Source organism: Sciurus carolinensis, chromosome 9 (genome assembly GCF_902686445.1).
Source record: "Sciurus carolinensis chromosome 9, mSciCar1.2, whole genome shotgun sequence".
In the NCBI taxonomy this organism is placed as follows: domain Eukaryota; kingdom Metazoa; phylum Chordata; class Mammalia; order Rodentia; family Sciuridae; genus Sciurus; species Sciurus carolinensis.
Genome location: NC_062221.1, coordinates 66,250,546 through 66,271,586, shown reverse-complemented (window position 1 = coordinate 66,271,586; position 21,041 = coordinate 66,250,546). Strand labels below are relative to the sequence as shown.

The window sequence follows — 21,041 nt, the reverse complement described above, 5'->3', positions numbered from 1 at the left end:
TTTTTAAATTGAGAAACTGCATTTTCTTACTCCCTGTAGCTGTTTCATAAGTCTTTGCTTGTGGGGGTTTCTGCCATATCCTGCGTGGATGAGAAAAGGGTTAACTGCCGGAGGATGATGTTGGCTATAAATCAATCAATTACCCATAAACTTATTTAATCAATAAACACACAAAAACCAATACTCTTTTTAAAAGAGAGGGGGCGTGATGTGTCGGGTCATTCCAGATCTGGCCTCTAACAACATGGAGTAGCCCAGCTCTCCTTTATTTATAGTCACACAGGTAAAGGCATCTGGAATGGGAGGGGCTTCTTCTGTGAGGAACAGGATGGGGTGCAGCTAGGGGAGCCATTTGCTTAAGAAACTGTCATAGAACCAGACAGGGAGCCATGCCCACAGTGCCACATATTCCCTGGCAATCTGGGACAGACCTCGGTGTCTGCCAGTTCCAAGAAGTCAGGCCTCTGTGTCCTGTGGCTCAACCTTGTCTGATTCTGCTAGATAAGGATGACTTCCTACATCTCCTCCTTATTTATTTTGTAAAATGCAAATGATGGGCAGTTATTCTGAGGTTCAGGCTCTTGGTTTTGAGAGCTGCTTTGAGGTCCCGGCACTTGGTCCTGAGAGTATGACAACCTATTATCATGATACAAAAAAAGAATTAGTAGGAAACATATCAATCCAATAATATATCATTCAACTTAGGAAGTATTTTGATCAACCAGAAATGCAGAGTCCATGAGATCAATTTTGTGTTTTGAATATCTTGGATGTGACGATGCGATTTTATCAGATCCTGGCTATTATTGCTATGTAAAATGTTCATTAGATGATTTTTTTTTAATTTAGAGATTTTTTTTATTAAATGCATAAAAATCCTCACTTTACAAGTTTACAAGTTCAAAATCAGACAAATGTATGAGGGCATATAATTAGTACACTTATAATTGTATCCACCCAAACACTCACTGTGGACACATCTATATTACATTCAGCATCTGCATATTTACATGATAATTTTCGCAGAGTAAACACAATGAATTTACATCTTTCAGTTCAGTACATATTTGATAGTTCAAAACAAAGGTAAGTTTTTTCAACCAATCCCATTTTGTGAAAAATACAGCGAGGTTAATTATAAGGTTTATATGTTTAGTTAGCAAGATATATTTGTTATTGAAGAACAGTTATTTTAGATTTTAATTACCAAGATAACAGTACTTTTGACTTATCATTTACCTCAAATAAAGGATGCTGATATATATTTGTTTTGCTATGTTTAAAAGTCTTCAAAACTTAATAGTACAATTCTAAAAGAAGCTTATGTGCCTTAACATTCATTCAATAAACATGATTTAATACAGAAATTCAATTGATTAACCAGAATTCTGTATTTATTTCCTGTCTTCTATGGTTCAGTTTTAAATCTGACTGTATATTAAAAACAACAATTCATGGCTGGGGATATAGCTCAGTTGGTAGAGTACTTGCCTTGCAAGCACAAGGCCCTGGGTTCAATCCCCAGCACCGCAAAACAAACAAACAAACAAACAAAAAAAAAAAACAACAATTCAGAATTTATTATAAGTTAACCCCAAAATTTACTAGAGAGCTTTTAAACTATTTCACTGCTTATAAACATAAATCACTAGATAGTCTATAGTAGTGGTTCCTTGCATCATAATTATCTGAGGAGTGCCCTAAAAATACATTGGTTCTTATCAAAACTAATCTGTAAGAACTCAAAATGTATTTTTTAAGTTCCCAGGCAAAAACAATATGCAGTTTAGTATGGGAAACCATGACCTTAGCCACTACAACTGTGGTTCTTATCTTTCAAGATGCAGGAGAATCACTGGGGAAAACTTTAAAAATAAAGTAAAACAAACAAACCAAACAAATAGATTTGCTTTGGTAGATTGAGAGTGGTGACCAGGAACCAGCATTTTAAACCACCATTACAACTGGTCAAAACCACTCTGACAAACAATGCACAGTTTTTATCAGATATCGTATTATAAAAGAGTACATTCAGCAATTTAGGTGACATTGTCCTGTAAGCCCTAGTGAATAATTCCATAGGCAATTTTGCAAGTGATGGATGGCATCACTTAGCCTTTTCAAATATATTTATATTCTTAAGTTAAAGTCAAGTGAATTGTGAGACTATAATTCATTCATTAAAGAAGGCTCCTTCAAACAAATTACTTAAACCTCTAAACACCAGTTCTTAGCACCCAACTTAAATCTATTGCTTTCTATATCATTAGCCTAATATGTGATCAGAGGTAGTGGTTCCAGCTTACCAAAAATGTAATATGGATTATAAAAGATACACATTCTTTGACTGGAGACCAGTTGAATGTTAAATAATACTAAAATAAAGGTATAATACAATTTCAATTTCAAATAATGAAACTTCATATTATTTCCCTCACATAAGTTCCTACATATAATATCAGAAACAAAAAATTCTAGAAAACACTAAAGGCATCATGTTGCCTCTTTTTTGAAGCTATTTACTAATTTTTCCACCAATCTTATCATTATCTATAAAGTAGGTAGTTGGTACTTTTCATTATACTTTGAGATTTAAAGCACAGAAACTATATCTCACTGTCTAATGACTAAGTACAAATCCATAGGGGCATTTGAGTATGTGATAGCTCCATCACCCCTGTCAAACTTTAGGAATGGTATCTACTTTGAACCCCAAAGGTATATAAGCAACAAAAATAAGAAGCAAGAATATATGGTTAGAAGAATCTATTTGGCATCTTGCTCACCTAATCTATGCCTAAGGTGCTGTTATTTCCTGTGTATATACTTTCCCATTATGTTCTTCACAAAGGCTTATGCTATCTCTTTTCCAGGGGCATATGTGATTAAAAAACTGGCAATTTTTCTTAACTAAGTAATGAAAAGGCAATTATCAAAATCAGTATTTCAATGCCAGAAAGGCAAGTCATCTCATAAAATAAGCAAGTGTAACTTTTAAATCTACAATCAAGGAACTTAAAAATTCATACTAATTTTGAACTACTTAAGAGTCTAGACTCTCATAATAATCAAAGCATTTTCCATTTTTCAAATGACAGGAAGTCAAAAGTAGTGAATCATAAAATTAGTGAAACAAAAGTTGAAAAAGTTACACATAAATATCAAAACCAAGTGACATTATGTCTACTACTAAGAAAGAAAGGCTTCTTAAATGACTTAAGTAAGATATGAAGACAGGGCAATCCTGGGATGAAAATTTCAAAACATAACACAAAAGTATAAGGCACTATCTGAACCTCACTCCACACTTAGGTCATCTTAAATCCAAAGAGTATAGGATACATGCAGAAAACACACAAAAACACAACTTTTCATGCCCTTTTAGCTGGTTTGGCTGTTAACTGCTTTTCTCTTCCAAATTCTTTTTCTCGTTGCTGCTCCCTTTCCACCTCTTCTTTCTGCCTCTTCTGCTGCAGTTTAAGTGCCCTTTTCTTTAACTTTGATGTCTATTCATGAAGCATCAGCATTTCTTTCCTTTTGTTCACCAATTTGGCATGTTAGCATTTAGCTTCAGTGAACAAAGCATTAATATCCAACATAGAATGACATTCTCTAAATTTTGAAATCTCTTGTTCCAGTGTATCTAATAACAAAACTTGGTTCTGTGTGAGTTCCTCGAGAGCTTGTTTTGATCTCTGCAGATCTGGCAAGTAGTGAGAAAGCAATCCTTCTGCCAGTTGTTCCACTGCTTTGTCTTCCATAGTCAAGTCCTCTATTAACCCTTCATCAGGAGGAATGTCAATTAAACCCGTTGGCTTGCCAGACTCCAAGATGTCATGGGGCCTGGTCGGTACCCCGTCAGGGGGTGGTGGCCCAGGGACACTTATGTCCCTCCCGCTGGGAAAAAATCATTAGATGATTTTTAATTATCTCTTAGTCCCATTGGGACTAGATTTTGATATTTAGTTGTAGCAACACAGACATCCTTACAGTCATTATAGCATTTAAGCCTGTATTTAAATTGGAGAGCAAAAAGCTCATTATTGATATTTGTAATATCAGTAATGTAACTATTGAAGCATCTAATTTGATCTCAATCATTTTATTATTATTTAACTTTTAGGCCATAGCATCTTAACAGAAGGAATTATGCCCCTAGATGTAATGAATGTGGAAACAGATGGAGACCTAAGAGAATACATTCTTCTTAGATCTTCCATTATGGCTAGTATAATTAAATCCAGTCACAAGGATGGGTATAATGTATCTGTAAAACCTCCAATCCTATGAATACCATCAGTAAATACTGGAATTGATTCTCCAGTCCACATCGTTGGGTGTATTAAAGGTGGATCTGGGGGGGATCCAAGATGGCAGACTAGAGGGTGACTGCATCTCCTGTCACTCCAGAACTCAGGATTCAAGAAGGGGAGGTATTGAGAGACTTGGGCCAACATAGAGGCGCGGGGTGAGTCTCGCTCACTGGGTGAAGCTTGGTCCAGGCGGCAGGCCTGGACAGTGGGCAGTTTCTTGGAGCAGGGCAGGTCAGTGAGAGTCTTCCCCAAGCAGCCCTGCTCCCTCCGACGGCAGGCGCGATCCACAGCCAGCTTCTAGGAGCAGGCCTGCCCAGTGAGAGCTTTTCCGCACAGAGCCAACCCCAAGCCCCGGACCCAGTGGCGGGCCCCAGCCCGCAGGCAGCATCTGGGACCAGGGCAGGTCAGTGAGAGGCTTTCCCGAGCAACCCAGCTCCCTCCATAGGCGGCAGGCCCTGTCTACAGCCAGCTTCTCGGAGCAGGCCTACCCAGTGAGAGGATTTCCATGCAGAACCAGCCCCCAACCCTGGACCTAGTAGTGGGTTAGCGGCAGCTTTCTTTGGAAGTACTGCATTATCCAGTTCCTCCAAGACTTCAGGCTACTGAAGGCAGGGAGGTGATATACTGGAAATCTACAGGGACACTATAAGCCAATAGAGAAAATCTGCAATATCTCAGAGTCCCACTGATATCTGACCAATATGAGAAAACAAGGGAAGAAAATGTCCCAAACAAACCTAGATATTGTATCAATAAAACCAATGGTAGCACAGCAGAAGAAATGTCAGAAAGGGAGTTCAGAATGTACATAATTAAAAGAATCAGGGAAGCAAATGAGGAAATGAAAGAGCAAATGCAGGCATTGAAGGAGGAGATGAAAGAGCAAATGCAGGCATTAAATGATCGCACCAGTGACCAGTTAAAAGAGCAAATACGGGAAGCAAAAGATCATTTCAATAAAGAGTTAGAGATACTGAAAACAAACAAACAAACAAACAAACAAACAAACAGAAATCCTTGAAATGAAGGAAACAATAAACCAAGTTAAAAACTCCATAGAAAACATAACCAATAGGATAGAACACCTGGAAGACAGAACCTCAGACATTGAAGACAAAATATTTAATCTTGAAAACAAAGTTGGCCAAACAGAGAAGATGGTAAGAAATCATGAACAGAATCTATAAGAATTATGGGATATCATGAAAAGGCCAAATTTAAGAATTATTGGGATTGAGGAAGGCTTAGAGAAACAAACCAAAGGAATGAACAATCTATTCAATGAAATAATATCAGAAAATTTCCCAAATCTGAAGAATGAAATGGAAAACCAGGTACAAGAGGCTTATAGGACTCCAAATATACAAAATTACAACAGACCCTCACCAAGGCACATTATAATGAAAATACCGAACATACAAAATAAAGACAGAATTTTAAAGGATGCAAGAGAAAAGAATCAAATTACATTCAGGAGGAAACCAATACGAATATCAGCAGATTTTTCAATCCAGACCCTAAAAGCTAGAAGGGCCTGGAACAACATTTACCAAGCCCTGAAAGAAAATGGATGCCAATCAAGAATCTTATACCCAGCAAAACTTACTTTCAGATTTGACGATGAAATAAAATCCTTCCATGATAAAAGTAAAAAAATTTACAAAAAGAACGCCAGCATTACAGAACATTCTCAGCAAAATATTCCATGAGGAAGAGATGAAAAACAATGATGCAAATCAGCAACGGGAGGAACTAGCCTAAAGGAATAGCCAAATAAAGAAGAAACCAAATCATGTCAAAAAACAAAAATAAGTCAAATGACTGGGAATACAAATCATATCACAATAATAACCCTGAATGTTAATGGCCTGAACTCATCAGTCAAAAGACATAGACTGGCAGATTGGATTAAAAAGAAAAATCCAACAATATGCTGCCTGCAAGAGACTCATCTCATAGAAAGAGATACCCATAGACTAAAGGTGAAAGAATGGGAAAAAACATACCATGCACATGGTCTCAGCAAAAAAGCTGGAGTATTCATCCTCATTTCAGACAATGTGAACTTCAAGCCAAAACTAGTCAGAAGGGATAAAGAAGGACATTATATATTGCTTAAGGGAAGCATAAATCATCAAGACATAATAATCATATATATCTATGCCCCGAACATTGGCTCATCCATGTATGTCAAACAAATCCTTCTCAATCTCAGAAACCAAATAGAACACAACACAATAATACTAGGCGATTTTAACACACCTCTCTCACCACTGGATAGATCTTCCAAACAAAAATTGAATAAAGAAACCATAGATCTCAATAACACAATCAACAATTTAGACTTAACGGACATATATAGAATATACAATCCAACAAAGAGCGAATACAGTTTCTTCTGAGCAGCACATGGATCCTTCTCTAAAATAGACCCTATTTTATGCTACAAAGCTACTGTTAGCAAATACAAGAAGATAGAGATACTACTTGTATTCTATCAGATCATAATGGATTGAAATTAGAAATAAATGACAGAATAAAAAACAGAAACTTCTCCATGCATTATTACATGATGAATGGATAACAGAAGACATCAGGAAGGAAATAAAAAAATTATTAGAAGTAAACGAGAACAAACATATCAAAATCTCTGGGACACTATGAAAGCAGTACTTAGAGGAAGATTTATTTCATGGAGCACATTCAACAAAAGAAGAAAAATTCAACAAATAAACTACTTAACACTACAGCTCAAAGCCCTAGAAAAAGAAGAGCAGACCAACACCAAAGGTAGTAGAAGACAGGAAATAGTTAAAATCAGAGCTGAAATCAAAGAAATTGAAACAAAAGAAACAATCGGAAAAATTAACAAAATAAGTAGTTGGTTCTTTGTAAAAATAAACAAAATTGATAAACCCTTAGCCACACTAACAAACAGAAAGAGAAGAAAACTCAAATTACTAAAATTGAGAATGAACAAGGAAATATTACTACAGACACAAATGAAATACAAAACATAATTAGAAGCTATTTTGAAAATCTATACTCCAACAAAACAGAAAACCTCAAAGACATCAACAAGTTTTCTAGTGATATATAAATTACCTAATCTGAACAAGAAGGACATACACAATTTAAATAAATCAATTTCAAGTAATGAAATAGAAGAAGTCATCAAAAGCCTACCAACAAAGAAAAGTCCAGGACCAGATGGGTTCTCAGCCGAGTTCTACAAAACCTTTAAAGAAGAGCTCATTCCAATACTTCTCAAAGTATTCCATAAAATAGAAGAGGAGGGAACCCTCCCAAACTCATTCTATGAAGCCAATATTACCCTGATACCTAAACCAGACAGAGACACATCGAGGAAAGAAAATTTCAGACCAATATCCTTAATGAACATCGACACAAAAATTCTCAAAATTTTAGCAAATCGCATACAAAAACATATTAAAAAGATAGTGCGGGAGTTTCAAGATGGCGGCCTAGAGGGCGGTTGCATTTCACGTTGCTCCAGGATGCAGGATTCAAAAGAGGAGATAGTGAGAGACTTGGGACCAACTCAAAACCGCCGGGTGAGTCTCTCCTGTTGGGGAGGCGTCCCAGATGGGGCGGTAGCCCCGGAACGCAGGGAATTTGTGAAGTGGAGTTGCTCGGCGAGATGCCCCTCCCCCCGCTGGAGCGGTAAACACGGACAACTGGGGTCATCGTAGAGGAGGCGGCTCAGCACAGCGCTTGGACTCGGAGCAACCACTGGGACTCCGGCCGGCTGCCTGAGGAGGAGCTGCGTGGTGAGCTGCTTAGACTCAGAGTAATCGCTTCTGAACACCGGGGGGTTGCCCGGAGGAAGAGGAGAAGCGCGGCGGGTCGCTTGGTCTAGGAGTGACTGCATCAGAGCCACAGGCGGTTGCCAGAGGAAGAGCTGCGTGGTGAGCCGTTTCGACTCAGAACAACCGCTTCCTAACACCGGAGGAGAGGAGAAGCGCGGTGGGTTGCTTGGTCTAGGAGTGACTGCATCAGAGCCACAGGCAGTTGCCAGAGGAGGAGGTGAGTGGTGAGTTGATTGCACTCAAAGCGATCGCTCCTGAACACCGGTGGCCTGCCTGGAGGAGGAGCACGGTGGGTCACTTGGTCTCGGAGCCACCGCCCCTGAACAAGCGGGGGGCTACCCCAAGGAGGAGGAGGAGGAACAGGGCGGGTCACTTGGGCTTGGAGTGACTGCCTAGGGCTACGGGAGGTTGGCAGGAGGAGGAGACCCGAAGTGAGTTGCTTGGACTCCTAGTGACTGCATCGGAAACCGGGCTCCTATCTGGTGGAGGAGGTGTGTGGCGGGTCTCTGGGTATCGGAGCTATTGTACGGGGCTCCAGGTGGCGGCTCAGAGGAGGGACCGCATAGCCAGGCGATTAGGTGCAGAGTAGGGTCCCAGGAGCTAGGTGGCTTCTTGCTGGAAGAGCCGCACAGAGACACACCTAGGGGCGGAGCAAAGTTTCCAGGACTGCGGGCAGATTATCTGGGTGAGGCAGCCTAAGGAGACTCGCCTGTGGAGGGTGAGGCTCCCAGGCCCAGGAGGTAGGTCCAGGCCCCTGGGAATGTTGCAGAGGAAGACAGCCCAGCCTAGGCAGTAGTTGTAGATTGAGGGGAACCTCTAGGAGGGGAACTGACCAGTGAGACATTCCCACCAAGTGAGTCTTCCCTAACGGGAGTGGTTTTCCCACAGGGACGGTAAAACCAGAGACACAGGCACAAACAGGACTTGCCTCAGCCCGCAGCCTAGTTCCCCGTTGGATGACCATTGGTCAACAAGTGGAAACACCTCTGACCACTAGCAGGGAATATACACCACCTGAGGGTCACCACCCTAGAGATGCAGCTTCTTCGTGGAGCTCCGCATTATCAACTTCCTCCAAGACTTCAGGCTACTGAAGGATAAGAGGGGATATACTAGAAATCTTCAGGGACATTATAAGTCGATAGAGGAAATCTGCAATATCTTAATGACCCACTGATTCCTGAACAATATGAGAAAACAAGGGAAGAAAATGCCCCAAACAAATCTAGATGTTACATCAATAGAATCCAATGACAGCATGGCAGAAGAAATGACAGAAAGGGAGTTCAGAATGTACATAATTAAAATGATTAGGGAAGCAAATGATGAGATGAAAGAGCAAATGCAGGCATTGAATGATGAGATGAAAGAGCAAATGCAGGCATTGAATGATAGCACCAATCGACAGTTAACAGAGCAAATTCAGGAAGCAAAAGATCATTTCAATAAAGAGTTAGAGATATTGAAAAAAAACCAAACAGAAATCCTTGAAATGAAGGAAACAATAAACCAAATTAAGAACTCCATAGAAAGCATAACCAATAGGATAGAACACCTGGAAGACAGAACTTCAGATATTGAAGACAAAATATTTAACCTCGAAAACAAAGTTGAACAAACAGAGAAGATGGTAAGAAATCATGAACAGAATCTGCAAGAACTATGGGATATCATGAAAAGGCCAAATTTGAGAATTATTGGGATTGAGGAAGGCTTAGAGAAACAAACCAAAGGAATGAACAATCTATTCAATGAAATAATATTAGAAAATTTCCCAAATCTGAAGAATGAAAAGGAAAACCAAGTTCAAGAGGCTTATAGGACTCCAAATACACAAAATTACAACAGACCCACACCAAGGCACATTATAATGAAAATACCGAACATACAAAATAAAGACAGAATTTTAAAGACTGTGAGAGAAAAGAACCAAATTACATTCAGGGGGAAACCAATACGGATATCAGCAGATTTTTCAATCCAGACCCTAAAATCTAGAAGGGCCTGGAACAACATTTTTCAAGCCCTGAAAGAAAATGGATGCCAACCAAGAATCTTATACCCAGCAAAGCTTACCTTCAAATTTGACGATGAAATAAGATCATTCCATGATAAACAAAAGCTAAAAGAATTTACAAAAAGAAAGCCAGCATTACAGAACATTCTCGGCAAAATATTTCATGAGGAAGAGATAAAAAACAAAGAAGCAAATCAGCAAAGGGAGGAATTATCCTAAAGGAATTGTCAAATAAAGGAGGAACCAAGTTGGGTCAAAAATTAAATAAATAAATAAATAAAATTTTAAATATGAACCAAAAGACCGGGAATACAAATCATATCTCAATAATAGCCCTGAATGTTAATGGCCTGAATTCATCAATAAAAAGACATAGACTGGCAGATTGGATTAAAAAGAAAGATCCAACAATATGTTGCCTGCAAGAGACTCATCTCATAGAAAGAGATACCCATAGACTAAAGGTGAAAGGATGGGGAAAAACATACCATGCACATGGACTCAGCAAAAAAGCTGGAGTATCCATCCTCATTTCAGATAATGTGGACTTCAAGCCAATGTTAGTCAGAAGGGATAAAGAAGGATATTTCATACTGCTTAAGGGAAGCATAAATCAGCAAGATATAACAATCATAAACATCTATGCCTCAAACAGTGGCTCATCCATGTATGTCAAACAAATCCTTCTCAATCTCAGAAACCAAATAGACCATAACACAATAATACTAGGTGATTTTAACACACCTCTCTCACCACTGGAGAGATCTTCCAAACAAAAATTGAACAAAGAAACCATAGATCTCAATATCACAATCAATAATTTAGACTTAACAGACATTTATAGAATATACCATCCAACCAAGAGCGAATACACTTTCTTCTCAGCAGCACATGGATCCTTCTCTAAAATAGTCCATATATTATGCCACAAAGCTAATGTCAGCAAATACAAGAAGATAGAGACACTACCTTGTATTCTATCAGATCATAATGGATTGAAGTTACAAATTAATGAAAGAGTAAAAAACAGAAACTACTCCAACACCTGGAGATTAAACAATATGCTATTATATGATGAATGGATAACAAAAGATATTAGGAAGGAAATTAAAAAAATTCTTAGAGGTAAATGAGAACAAAGAAACATCATATCAAAATCTCTGGGACACTATGAAAGCAGTACTTAGAGGAAGATTTATTTTATGGAGCGCATTTAATAAAAGAAGTAAAACTCAAAAAATAAACGACCTAACAATGCAGCTCAAAGCCCTAGAAAAAGAAGAACAGACTAACACCAAAAGTAGTAGAAGACAGGAAATAGTCAAACTCAGAGCTGAAATCAACGAAATTGAAACAAAAGAAACAATACAAAAAATTGACAAAATAAATAGTTGGTTCTTTGAAAAAATAAACAAAATTGATAAACCTTTAGCCACACTAACAAAGAGAAGATGAGAGAAAACCCAAATCACTAAAATTCGGAATGAACAAGGAAATATCACAACAGACACGATTGAAATACAAAACATAATTAGAACTATTTTGAAAATCTATACTCCATTGTATATATATACCACAGTTTCTTTATCCATTCATCAATTGAAGGACATCTAGGTTGGTTCCACAGTCTGGTTATTGTGAATTGAGCAGCTATGAACATTGATGTGGCTGTATCTCCATAGTATGCTGATTTTAAGTCCTTTGGGTATAAGCCGAGGAGTGGGATAGCTGGGTCAAATGCTGGGTCCATTCCAAGTTTTCTAAGGAATCTCCACACTGCTCTCCAGAGTGGCTGCACTAATTTGCAGCCCCACCAGCAATGTATGAGTGTACCTTTTTCTCCACATCCCCTCCAACAACTATTGTTGCTTCTATTCTTGATAATCACCATTCTAATTGGGGTGAGATGGAATCTTAGGGTAGTTTTGATTTGCATTTCTCTTTATTACTAAAGATGGTGAACTTTTTTCATATGTTTGTTGATTGCTCATAGATTTTCTTCTGTGAAGCATCTGTTCATATCCTTAGCCCATTTGTTGATGGGGTTATTTGTATTCTTGGTGTAGAGTTTTTTGAGTTCTTTATATATTCTGGAAATAAGTGCTCTATCTGATGTATGAGTGGCAAAGATTTTCTCCCACTCTGTAGGCTCTCTCTTCGAATTGCTGATAGTTTCCTTTGCTGAGAGAAAGCTGTTTAGTTTCAATCTATCCCAGTTATTGATTCTTGCTTTTATTTCTTGTGCTATGGGAGTCCTGTTAAGGAAGTCTGATCCTAAGCCAACAAGTTGAAGATTTGGACCTACCTTTTCTTCTGTAAGATGCAGGGTCTCTGGTCTGATTTCAAGTTCCTTGATTCATTGTGAATTGGTTTTTGTGCAGGGTGAGAGATAGGGGTTTAATTTCATTCTGTCGCATATGGATTTCCAGTTTTCCCAGCACCATTTGTTGAAGAGGCTATCTTTTCTCCATTGCATATTTTTGGCCCCTTTGTCTAGTATGAGAAAATTGTATTTATTTGGGTTTGTGTCTGTGTCCTCTATTCTGTACCATTGATCCACCTGTCTATTTTGGTGCCAATACCATGCCATTTTTGTTACTACTGCTTTGTAGTATAGTTGAAGTTCTGGTATTGCGATACCCCCCTGTTTCATTCTTCCTGCTAAGGATTGCTTTAGCTTTTCTGGGTTTCTTATTCTTCCAGATGAATTTCATGATTGCTTGCTCTATTTCTGTAAGGTACATCATTGGGATTTTAATTGGAATTGCATTGAATCTTATAGCACTTTTGGTAGTATGGCCATTTTGACAATATTAATTCTGCCTACTCAAGAACATGGGAGATCTTTCTATCTTCTAAGATCTTCCTCAATTTCTTTCTTCAATGTTTTGTAGTTTTCATTGTAGAGATCTTTTACCTCTTTGGTTAGATTGATTCCCAAGTATTTTATTTTGTTTTTGAGGCTATTGCAAATGGGGTTGTTTTCCTCATTTCTCTTTCAACTGTTTCATTGCTTGCATATAAAAATGCGTTAGATTTATGTGTGTTGATTTTATAGTCTGATATTTTGCTGAATTCATTGATGAGGTCTAGAAGTTTTCTGGAGGAGTTTTTTGGATCCTCTAAGTATAGAATCATGTCATCAACAAATAGTGACAGCTTAAGTTCCTCTTTTCCTATTCGTATCCCTTTAATTTCTTTAGTCTGCCTAATTGCTCTGGCTAGAGTTTCAAGGACAATGTTGAATAGAAGTGGTGAAAGAGGACATCCCTATCTTGTTCCCATTCTTAAAGGGAATGGTTTCAGTTTTTCTCCATTAAGAATGATGTTGGCCATGGGCTTAGCATAAATAGCCTTTACAATGTTTAGGTATGTTCCTACTATCCCTATTTTTTCTAGTGCTTTGAGCATGAAGGGGTGTTGTATTTTGTCAAACGCCTTCTCCGTGTCAATTGAAATAACCATATGATTCTTATCCTCAAGTCTATTGACATGATGGATTACGTTTATTGATTTATGGATGTGAAACCATCCTTGCATTCCTGGGATGAACCCCACTTGATCGTGGTGCACAATTTTCTTAATATGTTTTGGATACATTTTGCCAATATTATGGTAAGGATCTTTGCATCTATATTCATCAAGGATATTGGTCTAACATTTTCTTTCCTTGATGTATATCTTTGCCTGGTTTGGGTATGAGGGTGATATTAGCTTCATAGAATGAGTTTGGTAGTGTACCCTCCTTTTCTATTTCCTGGAATACTTTGAGAAGTATTGGAATGAGTTCTTCTTTGAAGGTCTTGTAGAACTCGGCTGAGGATCTGTCTGGTCCTGGACTTTTCTTGGATGGTAGGTTTTTAATGGCTTCTTCTATTTCATTGCTTGATATTGATCTTTTGAAATTGTGTATGTCCTCCTGGTTCAGTTTGGGAGGAGCATATGTCTCTAGAAATTTGTCAATGTCTTCAGTAGTTTCTATTTTGTTAGAATACTGATTTTTGAAGTAGCTTCTCATTATGTTATGTATTTCAGTGGTGTTTGTCATGATATTTCCTTTTTCATCATGAATTTTATTAATTTGAGTTTTCTCTCTCCTCTTTGTTAGTGTGGCTAAGGGTTTGTCTATTTTGTTTACTTTCTCAAAGAATGAACTTTTTGTTTTGTCAATTTTTTGAATTGTTTGTTTTGTTTCAATTTCATTGATTTCAGCTCTGATTTTAATTATTTCCTATCTTCTACTACTTTTGGTGTTATTCTGTTCTTCTTTTTCTAGGGCTTTGAGCTGTAATGTTAGGTCATTTAGTTGTTGACTTTTCATTCTTTTCTGGAATGTGCTCCATGCAATGAATTTTCCTCTTAGCATCACTTTCATAGTGTCCCAGAGATATTGATATGTTGTATCATTGTTCTCATCGACCTCTACGAATTTTTTTTTATCTCCTCCCTGATGTTTTTTGTTATCCATGTTTCATTCAATAGCATATTATTTAGTCTCCAGGTGTTGGAGTAATTTCTGTTTTTTATTTTGTCATTGATTTCTATTCTCAGTCCATTATGATCTGATAGAACACATGGAAGTATCTCTATTTTTTTGCATTTCCTAAGGGCTGCTTTGTGGCATAACATGTGGTCTATTTTTGAGAAGGTTCCATGTGCTGCTGAGAAGAAAGTGAATCTGCTCGTTGATGGATGGAATATTCTATATATATCTATTAAGTCTAGGTTATTGATTGCATTATTGAGTTCTATGGTTTCTTTGGTTGGTTTTTGTTTGGAAGATCTATCTAGTGGTGACAGTGGTGCATTAAAGTCACCCAGAATTATTGTGTTGTGGTCTATGTGATTCCTGAAATTGAGAAGGATTTGTTTGATGTACAAGGATGCATGATTGTTTGGGGCATAAATATTTACTATTGTTATGTTTTCCTGATTATGGTTCCCTTAAGCAGTATGAAGTGTCCTTCTTTATTCCTTCTGACTAACTTTGGCTTGAAGTCCACTTTATCTGATATAAGGATGGAAACCCCTGCTTTTTTACTGAGCCCATGTGCATGGTAGGTTTTTTTCCCATCCTTTCACATTTAGTCTGTGGATGTCTTTTTCTGTGAGATGAGTCTCTGCAGGCAGCATATTGTTGGGTCTTTCTTTTTAATCCATTCTGCCAGTCTATGTCTTTTGATTGATGAGTTTAGGCCATTAACATTCAGGGTTGTTATTGAGATATGATTTGTATTCCCAGTCATTTGGCTTAGTTTTGGTTTATAAGTTGGGTTGGTTTCTCCTTTGAGTGGTTTTTCTCTAAGGTAGTTCCTCACATGCTGACCTCCATTGTTGTTTTTCATTTCCTCCTCATGGAATATTTTGTTGAGAACATTCTGTAGTGCAAGATTTCTATTTGTAAATTTGTAAATTCTTTTACCTTTTGTTTATCATGGAAGGATTTTATTTCATCTTCAAATCTGAAGGTTAGTTTTGCTGGGTATAGGATTCTTAGTTGGCAACCATGTTCCTTCAGAGCTTGAAATACGTTGTTCTAGGCCCTTCTAGCTTTTAGAGGCTGGGTTGAGAAGTCAGCTGCTATCCGTATTGGTCTCCCCCTATATGTAATCTGATGCTTTTCTCTTGCAGCCTTCAAAATCCTATCTTTATTTTGAATGTTAGGCATTTTCATTATAATGTGCTTTGGTGTGGATCTGTTGTGATTTTGTACATTTGGTGTTCTGTAAGCTCTTGTATTTGATTTTCCATTTCATTCTTCAGGTTTGGGACATTTTCTGATATTATTTCATTGAATAGATTGTTCATTCCTTTGGTTTGTATCTCTGTGCCTTCCCCAATCCCAATAATTTTAAAATTTGGTCCTTTCATGATGTCCCATAGTTCTTGGAGATTCTGTTCATGATTTCTTACCATCTTCTCAGTTTGGGCAACTTTACTTTCAAGATTAAATATTTTGTCTTCATTGTCTGAGGTTCTGTCTTCCAAGTGGTCTAGTCTTTTGGTGATGCTTTCCATTGAGTTTTTTATTTGGTTTATTGTTTTCTTCATTTCAAGGATTTACATTTGTTTTTTTTTGAGAATCTCTATCTCTTTGTTGTAATGATCTTTTGCTTCCTGCAGGTGCTCTTTCAGCTTATTGGTATTATCATTCATTGTCTGCATTTGCTCTCTTATCTCATCCTTTGCTTCGTGAATCATCTTAATCATGTATAATCTGAAGTCCTTTTATGACATTTCTTCTAACATACTGTCATTGGATTCTATTAATATAGAATCTAGATGTGTTTGAATCATTTTCTTCCCTTATTTTTTCATGTTGTTCATGTATCTTCCCCTCTAGCAATGCAGATCTGGGGTATTGCAGATTTCCCCCTATAGGCTTATAGTGGCCCTATAGGTTTCCAAAAACCTTTCTTTAAGGGGAGATCAATATTAGTAGTGCCCAATTCTGCACTTTGCATCCTAGACCAAATAGCCCCTATGAGGACAATAATAAAATTGTCACAATAAACAGAATGAGTTCAAATATTATCTTCAGTAAAACAAACAGATTTGCAATAAGGTCTGCAGTTTCAAATGCTGGACAAAGAGAATGCAGAGGGATGTAGAATGTGGCTGTTAATGGGATAAGAAAAGAATATACAGAAGTTCTAGAAAATAGAAAGTGTGAGAGTGTAATCAAAAGAAATTGGATGTTAGCATGCAAAAAAGGGAGAAAAAGACTCTGAGGGAACAGGTAAACAAAAGGAAAAGAGAGCAAGAAAAGTAAAGAAATAAAAACTTAAACTTTTTCAATAAGGAGAAAAAAGAAAATCTACAGTATAACAGTCATATAGTAATGAAACCTACCAGAGTTCAGTAACTTGATGCATACGAGGTACCTGACAATGAGCTTCAAGCCTCCAGCAGGCATCTCAGGATGGGATTTGCCCCACCTAAAGATCAGAGCTATGGCTTCCAGGATTATCCAAGATGGCCACTCTGGCTTCGAAACTTGTTGGCAAATGGGGAGCTGCAGCTCAGGGTGTGGCCGTGGTCAGCAGGAGGTCCTGGAGGTGGGATGCAGTTGGTCAGGCAGGGCTCCTGGAGGTTGGGTGTGTTTGTTGTGGTTGTGGGATCCTGGAGGCTGGTTGCAATCAGTCAGTCTGGGGTCCCTGTGATAGGGTGCAATCAGTTGTTCTGGGGGTCCCGGCGGCAGGGAGCAGTCAGTTGATGTGAGGGCCCCAGAGGCAGGGAGTGATTGGTCAGGCTGAGGGATCCTGGAGATGGGGCTCAGTCAGTCTGGCCAGGGGTCCTACAGGGGCCTGGCTGTTGTCTCAAAATGGTGGCAGCCACGTGTAATCAAACCTGCAGGTACTGTAACAGTGAACTTCCAAGCAACTGACTGTTGTTGGACGATTGGGGAGGTGAACCTCGTGCGTTGGGTGATGGATAGGAGTAAGGAAGGTGATGGACAGGTGAGAGGCAGGCAAATGGAGGATGATAGGCGCCTGATAGTGAGCAATCAAGAAACAGATCTCTTACAGTTCTTTTGAAGATCGCCAAGTTTTTTTTTTTTTTTTTTTTTTTTTACAAAAGAACAAAGTTTATCAGGGGGCTTTAGAGAAGCATCCAGTAAAACAGTTTTATGAGTTTCAGTACAAACATTTTGATATGCCTTTATTAAATCAGAAAGTGTAGTATCCCCTTTATGGTAAATAGATTTCCTTACTTTCTTACAATCTTGGTTGGCATTTTCATAAGCCAGTTGTTTGGTCAGAATATTGGTGGCCTCCAAATTGTCTACTTGTCTTTCAATAGCTTTAGTCAGTCTGTTAACAAAATTAATAAAAGCCTCCCCTGAGGCTTGTTGAATTACAGCAAAGGACTTGGAAGGATCCAAGATACTCCTCCATGCTTTACAAACTAAAGTTCTAATCTGGGCAATGGTGGCTGTGGGAAACTGAGTTTGTTGTTGTAATGTCCCTCTTTGGCCTATACCAGCAGGTCATCATAATCAATATTAACATTTCCTTGAGCATTATCCTCAGCTTGAACACAGGCTAAATCAGAATATTCTTGTAAAAACACTGTATTTTGGGAAGGAGAAGTAACCATTTTCACCAATGCTTTCCAATCACTAGGAACCAAGGTATAACCCATTCCCAGCTGCTCTGTCATAGTAAAAGTAAAATTACTATTAATCCCACTCTCCAACATTGTCCTTCTTAATTCTTTAAACACAGCAAAAGGCAACTGTTCGTAGTTTGACTGATTTGTATTGGTTAATCTAATGGGGCAGATAGCCAAGGTTGGAGTTTCTCCCTCTGCAGCTGCCTGCCTGAGACAAGCAGATAAATGAGACTGGACTGGGGAGACATGGAAGAGGAGTAGGAATGCAGGGAGAGGGCTGGGAAAAAGCTTCAGTCCCAGAGACTACCAGAGAAGTTTGTGACTCTGTCAAGGCTTTTTTTGAGATAGCATCTCAACACAAATACCAAGCATGTAACACAGGTTTAGGAGCCCTTGGCTCCTCATGCAATTTTTTACGTATGCCTTCCAAATCTTTGGGTCTTAAGGACTCACTCTCCAGATACAGTGGACACCAAGAATCTATTTCAGACAGCAAAGCAGCAAAATTAGCATTGCTTACAGTATGTTCAGCCTTACAAAGTAAATAAGGAAGTTCAGCCCGATGATGACATTGAGCATCAGACAAGGAATTTCCCATAGCTTACCACTGGGATCAGTTCCAGCTGATGAGTGACACACATCAAAGCCTGTTCCAGGCAGTAAGCTATCCCCTTCTCCCATCAACATGTCGAGAAGTGTCCCTGTTTGGGCACCAGCTGTAAAGGTTAATTTGGGTCCAGCTATAAGGGTTAAGGGGAGAACTAATAAAGAGGCAAGCACACAGGATGGCAAAGAGCAAGAAGTGGCTTCCGTGAGAAAGACAGTCCAGTTTAATATCTATTCCAGGTCATATCAAGTTACCTAGGTTACATAGTACAGTTAGCTTTACGCATGTGCAGATCACATAAATTGTTTGCTTCTCAGAGTCCACTAGGACCAAAGATTATTATAACAAGATAGTGTCAGTGTCTCCAGGTCTCAAGGACAGAGGAGTTGCAGAGCATCTCTAAGCCATTCAAACAGAGCGCCTTTTATCCCGAGGAGTGTGCTCAACTCAAAGGATTTTCATTCACTCCTCTGTACATTGACTGACCTGAAATCCCTACAGCAGATGTCTCGGTCTACAACAAGTGTGTATGTGGGAGCAGGGGAAGGTTGCTCTCAGAAGTCACTGGAAGCAGCCAGAGCCCCCATTCTAGAACCTCTGTGATGTCACACTTGATACTTCTTTCCTTCCCTGCTGTAGTCATGGCACTGTTGGTGTCAACCAACTGTTGGTAACTGGTGGCTCTCATTTCTCTGAGAATAGGAGACCTAACCATGCCACTCTCAAAGGATGTCATGCCCCCAACTCAACCTCCAGCCAGATATTCCCGAGCCTCTGTTGCCGTCAATGTTGCAGCATTGGTCACTTTTAGTGGCTTCTACTTCACCTTTCCATAAGTCTCCCATATGAGCTGTCAGGTTTCTTACAAAGAGATATAAAGGAAAACAGACAAAGACAGTGTAGAGACAGGGAAGTGGAGAGGGAGGGTCAGGAGGGATATGTAGTTAGAGGGTACCTGATGTGCAAGCACAGAGCTGTAGGGTTTCTGATGCTTTTAGGGAACCACAGATGGCTGGTAATGCTAGTGACATTGGGTGGCATCTCCATGGTTTGTCTCTAGCCTGGATATTTATATCTGTCTTTAAGGTCTATGTGTCCTACCTCAGGTGAGCCAGGCCTCATGGGGAGTGCTGGATTTCCCCAGAGTAGAAGTCTAATTTTTCTCAATTTCTCAGATCCCAGTCTCTTGCATTGAGGTAAGGCCTCAGGCTCCTGGGAAAAGGAGGTGGTACCCCAAGGACTGCTGATTACATTTCTAAGGTGGTAACCCCACCTATGGCCTCAGGATCCCTTCTCTCCATGTCCTCATTACTTAGGTCCTGGCACTTTATTTCCCAAGCCACTGAGGTGTGAAAAACAGAATTCTGGAGGTTTTCCAATTGCTTTAGACTGGAGGATCAGGCAGACTGGCAAGAGAGACCAGTGGGCTTTTCCAAACAACAAAGTTCACTCTTCCTCCTTCCCATTTCACAAAAGACTTCAGTCACTGCTCGCTATCCCAAAGGGTGGAGCTCTATAGAAAGCTCTTCTGACTGGAAACTCCCTTCTCTTTGGCTGCCAGCCCATCTGAGCAGTTTGCTCAACTGGGACAAGGATTCCCATGCCCACCTCCTCCCCAAACTTCCTGTTGCCCAGTGGTGCTATGGGGATGCCTGAGCATCAGAGTGATGGAAGGGCCTCCTGCTAGTGCCCAAACCTCTTCCCATGTCAGGCTCCTTCAAATAGGACCCTAACACGCCATATGTGACACGGATGTACCTGAGACCCTTCCAAATGCAGTGGTGCCCAAAGTGTTGCTTCCATGCCAGTCCTGGAAATTTTACTATCCCTTGTGCAACATCTGTATGGAGGTGAATATCCTCCTTCCTGTCCAATCACCAACCCATCCCTGGGCACCTGACCGGGACCAGGAACCTCACATCATATGTCAAGTGGCTGAGTAACTGAAGGAGGGGTTGTTGTGGGTGGGGATAGAGGGAGAAGCCTCTTCTGAGGATCTGTGAAGAACTTGTTGAAGATAAGTTGGGTCAGGGATACCGGCGGGGTAGGATGGACTGCAGGGCCATGAAGTAGGGTAATGAAGGTTGAATAGGAACAGATGGGATGACCACGTGGAGGAGTGAGGCTTCACTTGGGTGGACTGGACTAACATTCCAGTT

At 39.3% G+C, this 21,041-nt stretch overlaps 1 pseudogene; it reads right to left on the bottom strand.

Annotated features, from left to right (window-relative positions):
• Nucleotides 1–3,221: 3,221 nt before the first annotated feature.
• On the bottom strand, nucleotides 3,222–18,962 carry LOC124993641 (biogenesis of lysosome-related organelles complex 1 subunit 6-like; annotated as a pseudogene).
• Nucleotides 18,963–21,041: the final 2,079 nt, after the last annotated feature.